The following is a 17,533-nucleotide window of genomic DNA, read 5'->3' as shown; positions in this document are numbered from 1 at the left end:
AGCCAGAGAGAACTGCTAATGGTTCTGTTCTGGTCACAGACAGTGGATCTTAATTCTTCAGAATGGGGCATCAACAAGATAAACTTACTTCCCATTTGATAATGTTTATCACTTCTCACAGTACGACTTCAATGCATTTTTATGTTAAAATGCCTCTTGTCCAACATGGGGAGGATTAAAAAATGAAATAATGTACAGTTCTTGGCACTGTAAAGTATAATTTCCTAGCATAGTTCCTGATGCAAAGAAAATGTTTAAAAATAATTTACTATTTTAATTAACTCTGCATTTTGACATTTTTGGAGCTATTTAAGCTTGGCAGTGATCAGTGTCTTTTCATTGTACGAGCTTTGAATTTGAAAGACCAGTTTCGCATTTACTGGTATTTATTGGAAAAAGACGAGGATACCCAGTCTTACCATCCTTATTTTCAGCAGCTAAGAGAGTACTTACATTGGCATGTGCTGCAAGATCTCAATCTCAGCACATGCAAAACAGAATGATCTTACTCCTTTCCCCAAACCTGGCCCTGCTTGCCTGACGTGGTCACTGCCATTACCCAGAGTAGAGGTCATCTTTAATCCATTCCCTGTCTCCATCATTCTCATATCCAGCCAGTCACCAACTCCTTGATATATCCAAAATACAGTTCACATCTTTTCTCTCCCACTATCATTGCTTTAATTCTGCCCTCTAAAAGTAGTTGATGATAATTGCCTAGCATAGATTCGGTAATCAAGAAATGCTAGTTTTGTGCTAAGTGTTTTATTTCACAAACAAGCTATGAAGTTTGTATTATCACCTCGTTTTAGAAATGAGCCAATGAGGCCAAGAGGGCTTAGCTAACTGCCCAGGATCATCCAGCGAAGAGGTAATAAACTACAGTTTAAACCTAGGCCCAACCTGTTTGATTTCAGAGCTTGCCTTCTTAATTTCTGCATTAGGCATCCTCTGCTGCCATTATACCTCCTGCTTTCTCTCTCTTCCCCATCTTATTCTCTGGATGAACATCTATGTATTCTTTAAGAGGGAAATAAAAGACACTACATATGAGATTCTTTCCTTGTCACCTTCCTTTGCTCACTGCCATGAGAGCTTTCTCTGTTTTCTCACAGCACTTCATACCTACATATGATAAAGTATTTATTATATATCATTCTAATTTTGGTGGGATTATATTTTGAAATACTATCCATGTTGTTTTTACCCTTGTTTTCCATTACGTTCCTTGTTCTTCCTGCTTTCAGTCAGCAAGAGCACCCTTCATTCACTGCCTCAAGGATGGGATGACAAACAGGAAAGCTGGGTACTGGAACAGCAGAATGACCCTAGTGAGGGTCATAGAAATAGCTGATAATGTGCTGGATCTTAACAAGCCTTGTACCTAGAACAGTAAGGAGCTTCACAGAAAAATAGCTGAGGGCCAGACCAGAAAAAGGACATCTCCAGAGATGGCACTGTGCCTAGACAAAGACCCAGAGACAGTGGTCAACCCCACTTACCACAGCAAATATGAACCACTCCTCCTTTCCCATCCTCTGCGCCCGCCCCCCAACAACTAAGATTGCAAAAAAACCCAAGATTAACTGAAATTAAGTTTCTCCTATCTTGGTGGAAAGGGGGCTCAAACGTAAATTTAAATGAACTACAAAAAAGTAAAGAAAGATGTATTTCCTGACCTCCTGAATTAGTGAGATTTTTACCTGCTGTACATGTTTTCTTCTTTTCCACAAGACTGTGAGCTCTCTGAGAGCACATGACTGATTGATCAGGGGCAGCTATGATTGGTAGACATGGGAATTATTGTACACACATTCACTCATTCCTTCATCCATTTTTCACATTTATTGAGTCTAATTTTTGAGCACTGGGCCAAGTGCTGGGTATTCAGCAGAGAAAAAGACAAGATCTCACCATTCGGAAACCAAAACCTCAGCCATGAGTTATGTTCTAAGCAGGAAGCCTTGTTGGGCAAGGAAGATAATCTTCACCCTCCCTTTCTCAGAGGGTAGTAATTTTCTTGATTGATTTTTGTTTTTTTGTGTTTGTTCACATAGTTGTGAGCTACAAATTCTCTGAAAGCTCTAAGATTTTCTGTTGCCCTCCCACCCCCTTCACCCCCACACTACCAAGCAATCTCCTGGGTGTCATGTTTTCTGGGTTTTGTTGTCTTGTTTAAACTAATGCTGGAATATTTATGCCAACCTACCTTTTACACAGATCTTCAATTAGAATATCTTAAACCACAAAGACTTGGAAAAGAAGAGTCGTTAGGGGCTGCACCTAAACGTTAAGTTGATATCAATAACTTAAAGAGTACCCTGCCACTTCTTAAAGGCTGCTAATCCTTACAGTTAATTGTGAGAGAGAAACATCAATGTCTGAGGAATCGGGTCCTGTCAGCTCAGAGATATACAGCTGATTCTTAAAAATACATTTTCCCTTGATCTAAATAGTTTGCTTTTTAATGTTGCTTTATCTGTAAGGAGTTCAAACACTCTGTCAGCAAAGTAAACATGAGCCTGCAGAGTCAAAGAGTGAGGAAGACAGATCCTTAGAGTATTTAATTAAAACAAACCAAATAAAAATTCTCCCCAAACCCTTCCTTTCAAGAAAAAAAAAGAAGAAAAATGTCTATTTTTGGCTCTTCTGCTGCTTCTCACTCCTGCCACAGTAGAGACGGCACTTGTCACCGTACACTAGGTTACTGGAACAACATCCTAACTGCTAATCTCAGACTCCTTCAAATCTTTTTTATGAATTGCATGTTACCAGACTGATCTTTGTAAATTACTTCATAAATTTTACATCTCTCTTTTCCTTCCGTTGCTCCCTTTGCCAAACATCATTAGTGTTCCCTCATTGAAAGCGCCTATCTTTACAGGGCTCTCCCTTTCAAATAGGTTGACCACACAGATTGGTTGGCACTGAACTGTCCTGGTTTACGCCTGTTTTCCCCTTTTCCTCTCAAAGCTGTCTTCGTTTGGAGAATAACCTATACTCTGTTGATTATTCCTCAATATTCCAGTGTGGCTCATGCTATCAAGATCTTCCACACCCCAGCCCTTCCCTCATCCTTCCGTTCCTCCATGTTGCTCATGCCGTATCCTTCTTATGGAAAGCACATCCCTCTTCCTCTCCCCATTCTTCAAGATTCAACTCGTGTTTCACCTCCTCCAAAGGCCTTTATCAGCACTCTAGATCACGCTGTGCTCTTATGTCTATGAATCTTTGTAATCTCCCAGTACCATTCATTTTGACATTTCATCATTTACTACTTCACATTCTTAATTAGCCAGAATGAAGAAAGAAGAGAATCTTTCATGTTATACATTTTCTAGGATAACTCAAATATTTTTTACAGCATTTTATTTTGAAAAATTTTACACCCCAATAAAAAGTTCAATGAATTGTATGATAAAAATATGTATATGCTTCACCTGGAATCACCAATTGTTACTATTTTGCCACATTTGACTTCTCTCTCTCTCATTCTCTCGCTGTCTCTATCTCTCTGTATTGTCTGTCTGTGTGTATTTTTTTGCAAACTCACTTTAAAGAAGGCTGCAAACCTCGTGATACTTTACCCTTAAAGACTCCAGCATGTATGTCCTAGAATAAGGACATTTTCCAACATAACCATAATAATAAGACATCTAATAAAATTGACAGTCATTCCATAATATCATCAAATGTACATATTCAGTTTTACCCAGTTGCACCTAAAATGACCTTTAAGGTATATTTGTTTCATGTTGCTGCTATAATAAACTACCACAAACTTAATGGCCTAAAAACACAAATTTATTATCTTACAATCTAGAGATCAGAAATCCAAAATGAATCTCACTGGGTTAAAATCAAGAGCTGTGTTCCCTTCTGGAGACTCTAGGGGGAGTATCCATTTTCTTGTCTTTTCTAGCTTCTAGAGTTGCCCACATTCTTTGGCTTGTGGCCCTCTTCCATCTTCAAAGAAAACAATAGCCAGTTGAGCTTTTGTCACATCACATCACTTTGACACTAATGCCACTGCTTTCCTCTTCTATATTTAAAGAACCTGGGGATTAGATGGACATCTTGCGGGGGGCCGGGGGGAGGTGTTCATTATTCTGCCTACCACAGTCTGCCCTTTGACCCCAAAAGACTCATATCTGTCCCACATGGAAAATACATTTACCCCATCCCAATAGCCCCCAAAGTCTCAACCTATTAAGCATCAACTCAAAGTCCAAAATCTTATCAGCTCAAAAGCCTCAAACCTCATCATCTAAATCAGATATGGATGAGGCTCTGGCTATGATACAACCTGGGGCAAAATTTCTCTCCATCTGTAGACCTTGAAATTCAAGATATAAGTTATCGTCTCCCAAAATTCAATGGTGGGTCAGGCATGGGCTAAGAGTTAAAGACATTCTCTTTCAAAAAGGAATATAATGGAAGGAAGAAAGAAGTCTCCGGTCCCAAGCAATTTCAAAATCCATTCAGCAAACTCCATTTGGTTTCAAGGTATGAAATTATTCTTTGTGGCTCATGGTCCTGTGAGATTTTGGCTCTGTCCTCTGAGTCGTCCTTTCTTTTTCATGAAAGGTTGTACATGTTTACAGCTAAGTAATTTTATCAGCCTCTTTTATTTGCCTATAGAATTTTAGAGGTCGACCAGCCTTCTTTCATTTTATATTTTCTCTTTCCTTTCATTCCAAGCTGGCAATGTTTCACTGGTATAAAATTCTCAAGAGCTCAGTGGGTCTCTGGCGTATATCACAGAGATTGACTCCGTTAGGCAAGAGACTTCTCCCATCTATTCCTATATTCTGCTGAGTTGGCTGGGGGGACTTCATAAGTCACATACCTAATCTCTTCAGTTAGCCCTCTGTGACTGAATACTCTGACCTTTCAGTCTTTCAAGGCACTAGTCAAAGGTTGTTGAACAACACCCTTGGTTTTCTCTCCAGAACATGCTTTCCTGACAGTAAATCTCCTAATTTTAGCATTTTTTGTAATCTGGACAGATTGAGACTTTCTCAATTTATCAATTCTTGGTTCCTTTTTACTTAACAGTTCTTCCTGCAATCTATCTCTTTTCTCTCACGTTTTATTATAAGCATCAAGAAGAAACCTGACTGCACCTCAGCATTTTGTTTGGAAAGCTCCTCAGCTAAATGTACACTTTCATCATTTACAATTTCTGCCTTCCACATAACTGCAGGACACAATTCTTCTATTTAACAAGGATTCTCTTTCCTCCAGTTTCCAATAAAAAGTTCTTCATTTTGTTCTGAGCCCTCACTGACAGTCTTTAGTACCCAGATTTCTACTAATAGTCTATTCAAGGCAATCTGGGATTTTTCTATCATCCTTCTTAAAATTCTTCCAGCCTCTGCCCATTGCCCAACTCCAAAGCTACTTCTATATTTTTAGGTATTTGGTAAAGAAGCATTCCACTTCTAATACCAAAATTTCTATCAGTTTCCTATTGCTGCTGTAACAAATCACTACAAATTTAGTGGCTTAAAATGACACATGTCTGTTATCTTATAGTTCTGGAGTTCAGAAGTTTGAAACGGTTCTCACTGGGCTATATCAAGGCATCTGCTGGGCTGTGTTCCTTTTTGGAGGCTCTCTGGGAGAATCTATTTTCTTCGCTTTTTCAGTTCCTTGATGCTGCTCACCTCTTTTGGCTCATGGCCTCCTTCCATTATCAAAGCCAGCAATGGCTGGTAGGTCTTTCTTATATCACGTCACTATGACACTCCCTTTTCTGCCTCCTTCTTCCATTTACAAGGATCCTTATGAATATATTGGACCTGCGTGGATAATCTAGTAAAATCGCTATTTTAAGGCCAGCTGATTAACAACCTTAATTCTTGCTTCCTTGTAATATAACACAATCACAGGTTCTGAAGATTAAGGCATGGACATCTTTGAGTGGTCATGATTTTGCCTACCACAATAAGTTTTCATCCCCCAATCTTATTTCCAATATAGATTTACATATTAGATTTGATTTTGACGTCTCTTTATTTTCTTTTAATCTAGAACAATCTCTTTACACCTGCCTTCAACAAACACTTTATTTTTGACAGTGAGTTTTATGAAGAGACCAGTGAATTTTATGAAGAGTTTTATGAAGATACTTGTAGAGTATCCCATTTTCTGCCTGTTTGTGATTGTTTTCTCATTATTAGATTCAGGTTAAACATTTTTGACAAGAACATCATCTGATATGTTACGTATGGTTTATTGTATCACATCACTACTGTTAGTAATGCTAAGTTTGTTTACTTGGTTCCAATGGACTGCCATCACTCTATCATAAACACACAGTTTTCTTGAATTAGTAAATAATTTGGAGAATGACACCTTGAGATTGTGTAAATATCTGTTTTTTCCACAATACTGTGCATAATGGTTGTAACTTCTATTGATGATTCTTTCATGAATCAATTTATGTTGAGTGTTGAAAAATAGTGATTTCTAACTTTATCATTCTTTCTGCCCTTATTGTCTAGACTTCTTCTATAAAGGAGAACATTTACTCCTCTTTTTTCTTTTAAATATTATTACGGTCTTGAGTATTTTATGACGATGATGATGATGATTAAATGTGCTATAATCCATTACTGTCAGTTTTTTTTTTAATTCTCAAATTATTCTCTATATAACCAATGTGAGCCCCTTCAGATCAGCTCCTGTGTTCTCTTTACACAATTCAATAGGCTTTGGATACCTCCTTGCTTTCTTGCACAAGAAAATGTCCAGAGCTTCTCTAGAAATTTTATCTGTAATCAGTTTTTTCTCCAAGAAGCCCTGGATCATTTTAGATGGAATTGATATTTGGAAACAAGACCTGATCACTAGAGATATTTATTCCTACTGTGGGAGTCACTCAAATATTTTTGACGCTTCTACTTCTCCTTAGTTCTAGTCTGGAACCTGACCGATGAATGAATGAATGACTGAACAATTGACAATATTATTAATCTTATCACTAAATAAGCTAGGACACACCAACATACTTTGAAAGATTTTAAAATTTTCGGTCTTAAGGAGAAATTTGATAAAGTAAGGGAGAGCAAGAAAAAAGAAAAAGTCAGTAAAAATTATTAAGGGGGCAGAGCAGGGGAGAGAGCAAATATTTTGTTAATTTTATGAGGCTAGAGAGACTTGGTTTTGGCTGTGGATTCCAAGTCTGTCTGTGAAAGAATTGGAATTATTCCTATAGATGTATTCTGTGTTAACATTTTCTCAAAGCACCTGAGCCCTTTGTCAGCTGAGCTGTCTGAGAGGGTGATGGCAAGGAAAGATAAAGGGAAGCAGTACAGAATCCTTGTACTGTGATGGGGTGAGCCCTCAGGCTTAGACAACGAGGAGGCTACCAGAATGAGCCTGATGGAACATGCAAATATCAGCTCTACATCATTGTGTGATTTTCTTGTATTTCACCTTTTGAGCTGCTGTTTTCCTATCCTCTTCATTTCTGAGCACTCACTCCTTGCTGGAAATGCCATCTTGAAACAAAGTGAGACATTATATAACTTCCCATGAAAACCACTAATGCTTTGTTTCTCAGTACATGAAGGTGCTATTGGAAACTATTGTTATTAGGGAAAGTTCCAAGATGAGAGTCAGTTTATAGAAAATGGAAGAAATTGTCCAGTCAACAGACTTACTGGGTGTAGGGCCCTGTGCTATGGAGCATCAGTTTTCTCTCTCTCTTCTCAAATACAATCATAAGAGAATTTTATTATAATTCATTTTTAAAGAGAACTTGTTCCTACAAATGTTGACAAAAATGAAATAGAGCTACCAACAGAAAACCAAACAACATAAGTATTTAAGATGATTCTGGTTTAAATAAATTGATTTGTGTTCATTACAGCACCCTAAATACCAGAAGGATCATTTCAATTAAGTAAAATTAAATTTTATAAAGGAAATTTGGACTGTGGCCAGGTTAAAATAGAGAATGTATTGGTACAACATATTTCTTAGAAAAACATCAGGTTTTGGGACAGAGCACCGCAGACTGTGTACTTAACACCCTGCTGATTTCCCAGGACCAGGGGAATTCATAGATCAATTAAGTAAAGGGTTTTCAAATGACAAGACCTATGTTTTATTTATGTTTGTATTTTCATTTTCCTTCACAACGGTTGGCACCCAGAAGACACTCAATTAATATTTTTGAATGAATAAATGAACATATACATGTATTAAATGAAGGCACTGATAATATAAAAATAATTTTCCAAACTCAGCTAATTATGTTAGAGTCCATATTGCACATTAGCTGTAATAGAAAACCATTTTTAATTGTTCAGGCTTTTATCTTACTTTTAAAGCAGAACAAAGCATGTCTTCATTTCAATAATTAATTTCACCAGTATAATAACTCAGCTGCTTCAGTGAGTTTGATGACACAGGAACAGCTCAGCTTTGACTTTATGGAGTAAAAAAGTATACAATTTTTCATTGAAAAGGAACTTCAAATACATTGACTATGGCCCTGAGACGAAAGAAAACCTTCCTAATAGAAAACACTGAAAACATTGTGTTTAAATATTGAATAACTGGGTACTTTCTTTTGTTAGTTAAATCTATACCTAAGCTGTGCGAACATATGTCAGCCTCCTAATACAGAATTCCTCAGGATAACTAAAGAACTAGGAGGAACCTGAATTAAGCAGCAGTCTCTAGAGACTAAGCCCTAATTAATTAAAGGATTCAGTAAGCTAAGCGTATCATGGGTGCTTCCAAAACCATCTTCTGGTGCTGTCTCAACGGGACCTTAGACATTGGTAGTCATCTGCAATTAAGAGCAACCATGCCTTCTCATGCTATACTCACATGTTGCAAAAATAGCTCATGGATGCAATTCACTTGAACTCTGGACAGGCCAGTTTGGGCCACACCTGTTAGAACAAGGACCTGGGCATATGTTTTATGTGCACATTGTTAATGCCTGGGTTTCTGCTTAGTTTGGAAGGTCAGAGTTAGCTGGAACCATCTCATATGTGTGCATGTGCATGTGTGTGTGGGTGTGAATAAGAGGAAATGATTAAGTACACAAGAGCAAGAGGCATTGAGAGAACTGTCAGAGGATTTGGCTCCTCCAACCTGGCAGGGAGATGTCAGTGACTGTAGAGAGCTGTGGATGCAGGTTTTTCCTTCCTGCCTCCCACAGGCACAGCACGTTGTTGATTTGGCTACCAAGCCAAAAGTTTTCCCATTCCTTTGGTCATTGTCTTTACATTGTACAGTTAATTCTGGAATTATTTATTCATCAGGATCAAGAGTGCTCCTGTCTACGAGCAATGCAAGCAGTACTCAAACGATTGGTGTCAGTCCTTCAGATCTGTCATGAGAGGTGGGCAGGAAGTGGGCACAGAACATCTTCTAACTAAAAATCCTGAAGATCGAGATGTGGCTCACATTAGTATTTCTAAACATGACTGGCCTTTTCAATTTCCATCTCCTACAAATGGGAAACAATATGTCAATGACAGGCTGACTGATGCTTCTGCAAGCACTCCAGGTAGCGTTTGCTTCTTTTGGGAGAGCAGTCAGCAGATCTGGCAAACTGGGGTCAGGTTTAACCCAACAGTGGGAGAGTATTTTTATTTGTTATGAGGCCTGAAGCAAAGCCAGCAAGAGTTGTGATGAAATTGAAAACATGTTTAAGCAAAGAGAAGCAGCATTTGTCTTGTGGAGGAATGCCTTACAGATTCATCCCTGATTAGGTTGGAGAGAGTGTATAGAGAATCATAAAGTTTAATCCATTCCTACCTTTACTTCAAAATGTGCTAGAATCATGACAAGGTCTTGCAATTCTATTCTCTGGATTTTTCCCTCTGTGAGCTCATTCTGAGACCCCAGCCCTGGACCTTAGAGACACAAAGGCGTAATTACAAAAAGCAGAGAAATCTCCAGCCCAGTTGCCTTGTACTTATGGTTCAATTGGTTTCAAAAGCTTGCTCATTCTTTCTGGCCTTGTGACCTAGGTGGATTCAGCCAAGCTGAACAGTCTCATGCCTTCACATATGCTGGAACTTACCCAGGAGCCATATACCATATTTAGAAGAACCATAACTACACCTTTAATTCCATTTCTACTTCACATCATTCTCGTGAAAGTAATATGAAATATAAAGGTGAGGGTCTGGATATGTGGTATGAGTAGTTCCTTCTCATCCTTTAGGTCTCTGCTTAAGTCATCACTGCCACTTCTATAGCTATTTATTGTCTTCATTTGTTCACTTTTCTCTGGTCTATATTCACAACTGCAATGTAAGTGCCGTAAGGAAACGTGCTATGGTCTGCAGTTGGCTCCCTGTGATCCCTGCCTCCTGGTATTCATATCTGCTGTAGTCCCCTTCCACATTGCACCAGGGCTGTGGCCAATAGAATACAGCAGAAACGATGGTAGGTCACGTCATTTCCAACATTAGGTTGTGAAAGACTGGCTTCTGACTTGGGCTTGCCCTCCCTTTCCCTCCTGATCCCTCTCCCTCTCTTTCTCTCACTGCTTTCAGTGGGGGAAGCCAGCTGCCCTGTACTGAGCAGCTCTATGGAGAAGTGCACATGGCAAAGAACGAAAGCCACCTGCCATCAGCCATGAGAGTGTGCTGGAAGCTGATTCTCCAGTCCCTCTAGGTGACTGCAACCCTTGCCTACAACTTGATTATAGCCTCATGAGAGGCCCTGAATCAGAATGACTCAGATAAGCTGCTCTTGGATTCCTTACTCTCAGAAATTGTGTGAGATAATAAATATTTACTTTAAATTGCTGAGTTTTGGGGGTAATTTGATCTGCAACAGTAGATACCCTACAAGAAAGATCAGTGTTTTTGTGCTCCAACTCCTAGCACACATGGCACATATATCTCCATAAATTGTCTGAATAAATACTTGTTGAATAAACAAATGCCCCCAGACAGCTATAAACTTTGCCCAGGCACATTCTATAAGGAGTGCTTTGTATTTGCTCAGGTATAAGTAGGATTCTTTTGACTGAAGTTGTTGGGTAGGAAAATTCATTTGTAAATAAACTGAGAAGAGCACTTTACCTCAAGACTTAAGCAGTATTATGAAGTTTAGTTAACAATATCTGAGGCTGTACTACAGTATGAAGGACATATTGTACTAAGCAGTTGACATAAACACAGATATTTATAAAATGGAGTATAAAAAGTCATAAGGTATGATTTTTGTCTTACCTTCCAATTTCTTCTCCTCAGGGGGCTGGTTAGGCAAGTATGAGGAGAAATATCTTTCTGGACTTGGTCTGTCTTAATGGTTTGGAGTCTCTGTTTTTGTTCTGGTTGTGCATCATCAACTGAGCCTCTCATCACCCAGGCTTCCGTCTCATGCAGGCTGCATGGGAATGGGTGCTTCCCTGTTCATACCAATCAAAAAAATTCTCAGACCCTCTGATTTCAGCTGTTCAAATTTAAAAAAGGAAACCATTAAAAGTTTGAAAATTTACTTTCATTCATAGCTTATTCTCTGGACAATGCTTGTTTAGCTGTCTCCCAGGAGTGGCTTCTCTCCCCTCTCTCTTTCTCTCTCTGACTTGGCTTGTGCTTCTCTACAGTGGTGCGAAGATTTTGGTGACCTCTGCCTTTTGGCAGTAAGGAAGCAAACTCCAGCCTGAATAGACTCGGGGAAAGGCTTCTTAATGTACGACAATGTGTTTACCGATTATTTATGTCATATCCACTACTTGAAGTCTGCAGATGTACACATTTTTTGTGAAACCTTTGTAGTAGCTCCTACTTCACAATCCCGTTAAAGCAGTCCCACAAAGGGAAGGTGGACAGATCCACGTACTCAGATATCAAAGCTGACCCAGTCTTTGGCCTATCACAAAGTAAAGAAGATGAAGGCAAAGAAGTTGAATGGTAGCTACAGAAGAACCCCAATGACATTGAGAATATGGCACAATTTCACAGTCTTTTAATTTTTCAGTCTGGAAAACACTAAATATTTCTCTGTTTCTTGTAGACAATCATAATTTTTAATATTCTTGTACACTAATTAAAAATTGCCAGGGTCATATCTAGCTTTGATTATCTAACTGTATTTCTAACCACGCTCTTAAATATCCTCTCCTTAGAGTAGTTCTCTTTCTGTCTTAATGTCTAATGACATATCTTGTATTTAGTAAATATTTTTAAACTTAATTGAGTCACCACTATACCCAGCTGCGGCTGTTCAATTTATAAATATTCTCCTTCTCCTTCGACACCCCCTCACATACACACATATAAATCATACCCATTTTCACCACGTTACTATTTCCCAAACCACTGAATGTTCCTAACATCTACCAATCAATCTGGTACTTCATTCAAAATGTACTTGAAGATTTTGCTAAACTTTCATCAATTACAATGATTCTCTCCTCCATTATTTATCAGTTTGTAAGTAAACTCAAATATCTGTTCACACCATCTCTTCATTAGTTGGTTCTTAAGTACAAGTCTTCTTTCTGCATCTAATTTCTAAGTTTCTTTTGCGAAGGCGTCATTCTTGATGGCTCTTTGGCATTCCTTACAGCACCTGACCCAATGCTAGGCAGAGCATTTTAATGTATACTGTCATCAACTGAATACACTTAATATTATCTTCAATTAGGAAAAGAGAGCAAGAAAAAAGGAGAAATTGTATTTTCACAGAAACCATAAATAGTGGCAGTGGTACTAACACCATGCGTGGATAACCTTGGTAGGGAAAACAATAAAGGTCTATTGCCTGTTAATCCTGGCATATCATAGCTCAACTTCTCAGGCTTGGCTTTCTACATTTTTTATAAGACATGTTGACTAAGCCTCTCTTCTTTCCCTTTGAAAAGAAACTCTGCCTACTCTGTTTCTTTAGATTCTTCTCCTGAAAGTTAACTTTGAGAAAATTTTCTTCTTCGCTGTCTCCTTAATATATCACTTATTGACCTTTCTGTTGAAAATTTTATATCTAATCTTCAAGAGCAAATATAGACAACAGTAATAAACATACTATCTATACCAAAGATTTGGGTTTTTTTAAACTAATAGATGTCTTAGGTCCTTTATTATTGATCTATCGTTCCTGATTTCCCAACTTAGATGGCATCTGGAAGCCAGGTGCATTTCTGTACTTCTAAGGGAGGAGCTCATCAAATCTTTCTCTCCATCTCCTCTATCTGAAACATCTTCAAAAGCCTTTAATCCTCTGGGTTTTCAAACACTTTGCTACACAAGGGCCTTTTCTCCTAGTGGGTAGGTCTAAAAGTGTGGAGATCATGACCTTTCAAAACTCTGCTTGTCCATATGGGTGGTTTGTACCTTTGAGAATGTCCTGACAAATAGATTCTGACTTCAGTTAATGTCCTCGCCTATATGGAAATGATTGCTTTGTTGTGCTTGGCTCCTATGGACTCATAACCCTTGGCCCCTGACCTACCAGCTCCCAACTAAGGATTCATTTCTTCTCTGGATCATGTGGTACCTTACTCCAATCACTGACAATCATGTTTGTCAGTGTGATCAAATTCATGTTTCCTTATTCTTTTATTGCGTTTGCCCTGCCAGCCCAAGTTTTGGACCAACCTATCCATCTGCCTTCTCTGCTCCTAGAAATACGGGCTATGATACAGGAAAAAGAAAATAACATTATTGCACAGACTAGTGTTTCTATATCTCACGGCCTAATCTTATGGCTCCACCTCAGCTAGGCTTTCAGCCATACTAGAAAATCCTTGAATAGATCCCTCTCACATTTCTTACAGTGGTTACTCAAAACCTTTTTTTTATTTCACCTAATTTGTCTCCTTGCCTTCAATCCTACCTCTCATAGTTTAAATGCTTTAGAAAGGAATAATTAAGAAGTTGTATGTGAAGAACTTAGTATAGTGCTGAACACAGAGCCAATATTTAATAAAGGTTAACCATTGCTATTACTAAATAACCAGAAAATGCAGAAAGTAGGTAATAAAATTACACAGAATCCTACCACTTAGAGATATTTACTATTCAGCAACTTTTAACAGACAATAATTTAGATGAATGTTATTTCCTCGAAAATATAAATATTAATTTATCAATTATTTATCTAAAGTTAAACAGAAAGTTTGCTAAAAACATTAAGGAGCAACATCACTAATATATTTTAATTTCACATTTCTTAATGAGGTTAAGAACCTCATTAGAATAAAATATTGTAAAAATCAAAGCCTGAAAAAGATGCTGTTTTTCTAACTTTTTACTATAAAAGAATGTAAACATAGATAAAAGTTGAAAAAATAGTCCAATAAGCACCCGCATACCCTCCAAGTAGATTTAACAAGTATTAATATTTTATAGTTCTTTAGTTCTCTCTTTGTGCTGTGTGTTTGCTGAAGGTTTTGAAGTAATTTGCAGATATGACACTTCTAAATATTTCAGCATGCAACTCCTAAAAATAAGTATATTTTCACACATAATCATTATTTCATTATCACAACAAAGGAAATTTACAATTCTCTGATATCAACTAATATATAGTCCTCATTCAATTTTCCCAATGTGTCTTCTATAGCTGTATTCATTTCTTTGTTTGGACAAGATCCAGTCAAGTTCTCTGTATCGAATTTTGTCGCTGTATCTCTTCAGTCACTTTTATTCTATAATTGTCTTCCCATTTTTTTCCCCTCCTGACATTGACTTTATGAAGAGAACAGGTCAGTTGACTTACAAAATCATCACATTCTTTTTTGGTCTAATTATTTACTTATAATGGTACTTAACCTGTTAACCTAGCCCCTGAATATCCTATACAACGAAAGTTATATCCAACACTTTAAATTCAGGTTAAACATTTCTTTGGCAAGAATCTTTCACGTGTGATGCTGTGTATTTCATATTGCACTACATTAGGAGGCATACTGTTTCAAGTTGCCGCATATTTATTATGCCTGATTATGGTGATGATGCAGATTTCTTCATCATGAGGTCAATTTTTTATCATTTTCATTTAGTAAATAATCTGTATGGTAATTAATACCCTTGCATGTAGGTAACATCTAGGCATTTGTTTTCAAATCTTTGAATCAGAAGTTTTAGCATTCTTGCTTGAATCAACTATTTCATTGGAGGTTGCAAAATAGTGATTTTTGTTTCTATTTCTTTTATTCCTTCTAAATTTGTAGTCTAGTATTCTTCTACAGAAAAGAGCTTCCCCCCATAAACTGGATATTTCCTAAATAGGCAGGCTAGATGCTTAATTCTTTCCATTTTAGTGCCAAATTTAAAAGTAAGTTGATGGTATGATAATTATATCTGCTGATGGCATACCAGTTTTATTTTTTCTTTCCTCACTCTCTCTTTTCTTTATTTCACTACTAATTCATTTATTTCTTTTATTTAATGGTTTTCAATGAGTTACAGTCCCAGATTTGTTAAAATTGTCCCGGATTTGGCCAATGGGAGTTTATCCAAGCTGGATCCTATGATCTTTGACCATGCTCCACTTAGTCTTTGAGAACCTTGCTTTCTGGCCAGTAAGATGCCCCTTGTACTTTCTCTGCCCCAGACCTGAAATCAACCATCAAGAAAGTGAAAACACAACTGATAAAATGGAAGGAAATATTTGAAAATTTTATATCTGATAGGGAACTGATATCCAGAATATATAAAGAACACTTACAACTCAATAATAAGAGAAAATATAACTCACTTAAAACTTGAAAAAAGGATTTAAATTGGTATATACAAAGAAAATATACCAATTGAGGGAAAGTGTTCAAACTTTAAATATGAAGTTAGCTGGGGTTTGTTTTATGCCTTTAGTTTTTGTTTTTTGTAGATGCCCTTTATCAGATAGAGGAACTTCCCTTCTATATGAACTTGGTTGAATGTTTTTATTATTTAAGAGTGTTGGATTTTATCAAATGCTTTTTCTGTCTCTATTGAGTTGATTAGGTGATTTTTGTCCTTTATTTTATTAATTTGGTATATTATATTGCTTGATTTTCAGACGTTAAACCAAGCTTGCATTCCTGGGATAAATCCTATTTGTACACGGAGTATAATCATTTTTCTATGTTGCTAGAATTGATTTGCTCACCTTTTGTTAAGTATTTTTGCTCTTTATTCATAAGGGACATTGGTCTGTAGGTTTGTTTATTTGTTTTCTTGTGATGTCTTTTGGTGTTAGGTTAATCCTGGCCTCTTAGAATGAGTTGGAAAGTATTCCTTTCTCTTCTATTTTTGGAAGAGTTTGTGAAACATCGGTATTAATTCTTTTTCAGTTATTGGATATTAATTACTGAAGCTATTTGGGCCTGAGTGTTTCTTATGGCAAGTTTTTAAAAATTTATTCAGGGGCCGGCCCCATGGCTTAGTGGTTAAGTTCAGCATGCTCTGCTTCAGCAGCCCAGGTTCAGTTCCCAGGCTCAGGCCTACACCACTCATCAGCAGCAGTGATGTGGTGGAGATCCACATACAATAATGGAGATATTAGCTCAGGACGAATCTTTCTCAACCAAAAAGATGAAGATTGGCAGGGGCTGCCCTAGTGGCATAGTGGTTGAGTTCGTGTGCTCTGCTTCAGTGCCCTAGGGTTCGTGGGTTTGGATCCCAGGCACGGACCTACACACCGCTTGTCAGGCCATGCTGTGGCCGTGTCCCACATACAAAAAATAGAGGAAGATTTGCACAGATGTTAGCTCAATGACAATCTTCATCAAGCAAAAGGAGGAAGATTGGCAACAGATGTTAGCTCAGGGCAAAATCTTTCTCAGCAAAAAAAAAAAAAAAAGTTATTCAATTCCTTATTATAGGTTTATTCAAATTTTCTATTTCTTCTTGCGTCAATATTTGTACTTTGTGTCTTTCTAGGAATTTGTCCATTTATCTATGTTATCAAACATGTTGATAAAAATTATTCATAATATTCCCTTTTAATTTCCATAAGGTCATTAGTGATACTCATTCTTGATTTTGGTAATTTGAGTTTTCTCTTTTTTTTCTTGTCAGTTTAGCTAAAAGATTGTCAATTTTGTTTATCTTGTTAAAGAATCAACTATTTTTGTTTTGTTGATTTTTTTAATGTCTTTTCTATTCATTATTTCCTTTATTTCATTCTAATTTTTTGTATATCTTTTTTTCTGATTGCTTTAATTTATTTTGCTCTTCTTTATTTGGTTTCTGAAGGTAGAAGATTAGCATATTGATTTGAAATTGTTTTTTTCTTTTTTAATATAAGTATTTACAGTTATAAATTTCCCTTTGGGCACTGCTTTGTCTTCTTCCCATAGGTTTTTGTATGCTGTGTCTTCATTTATATTTTTCTGAAAGTTTCTTTTAATTTCTCTTGTGATTTCTTCTTTGATCTATTGGTTATTTAGGAATGTATCCTGTTGTTGACTTCTAATTTAATTCTATTGTGTTTGGTTGTTATAGTCTGAATGTTTGTGTCCCTCTAAAATTCGTATGTTGAAATCCTAATGCTCAATATGATGGTAGTGGTAGGTGGGGCCTTTGGGAGGTGTTTACGCCATAAGAGTGGAGCCCTCAAG

Source organism: Diceros bicornis, chromosome 29 (assembly GCF_020826845.1).
Source record: "Diceros bicornis minor isolate mBicDic1 chromosome 29, mDicBic1.mat.cur, whole genome shotgun sequence".
NCBI lineage: Eukaryota > Metazoa > Chordata > Mammalia > Perissodactyla > Rhinocerotidae > Diceros > Diceros bicornis.
The sequence above is the reverse complement of the archived record's forward strand: the minus strand, read 5'-3'. Positions refer to the sequence as shown.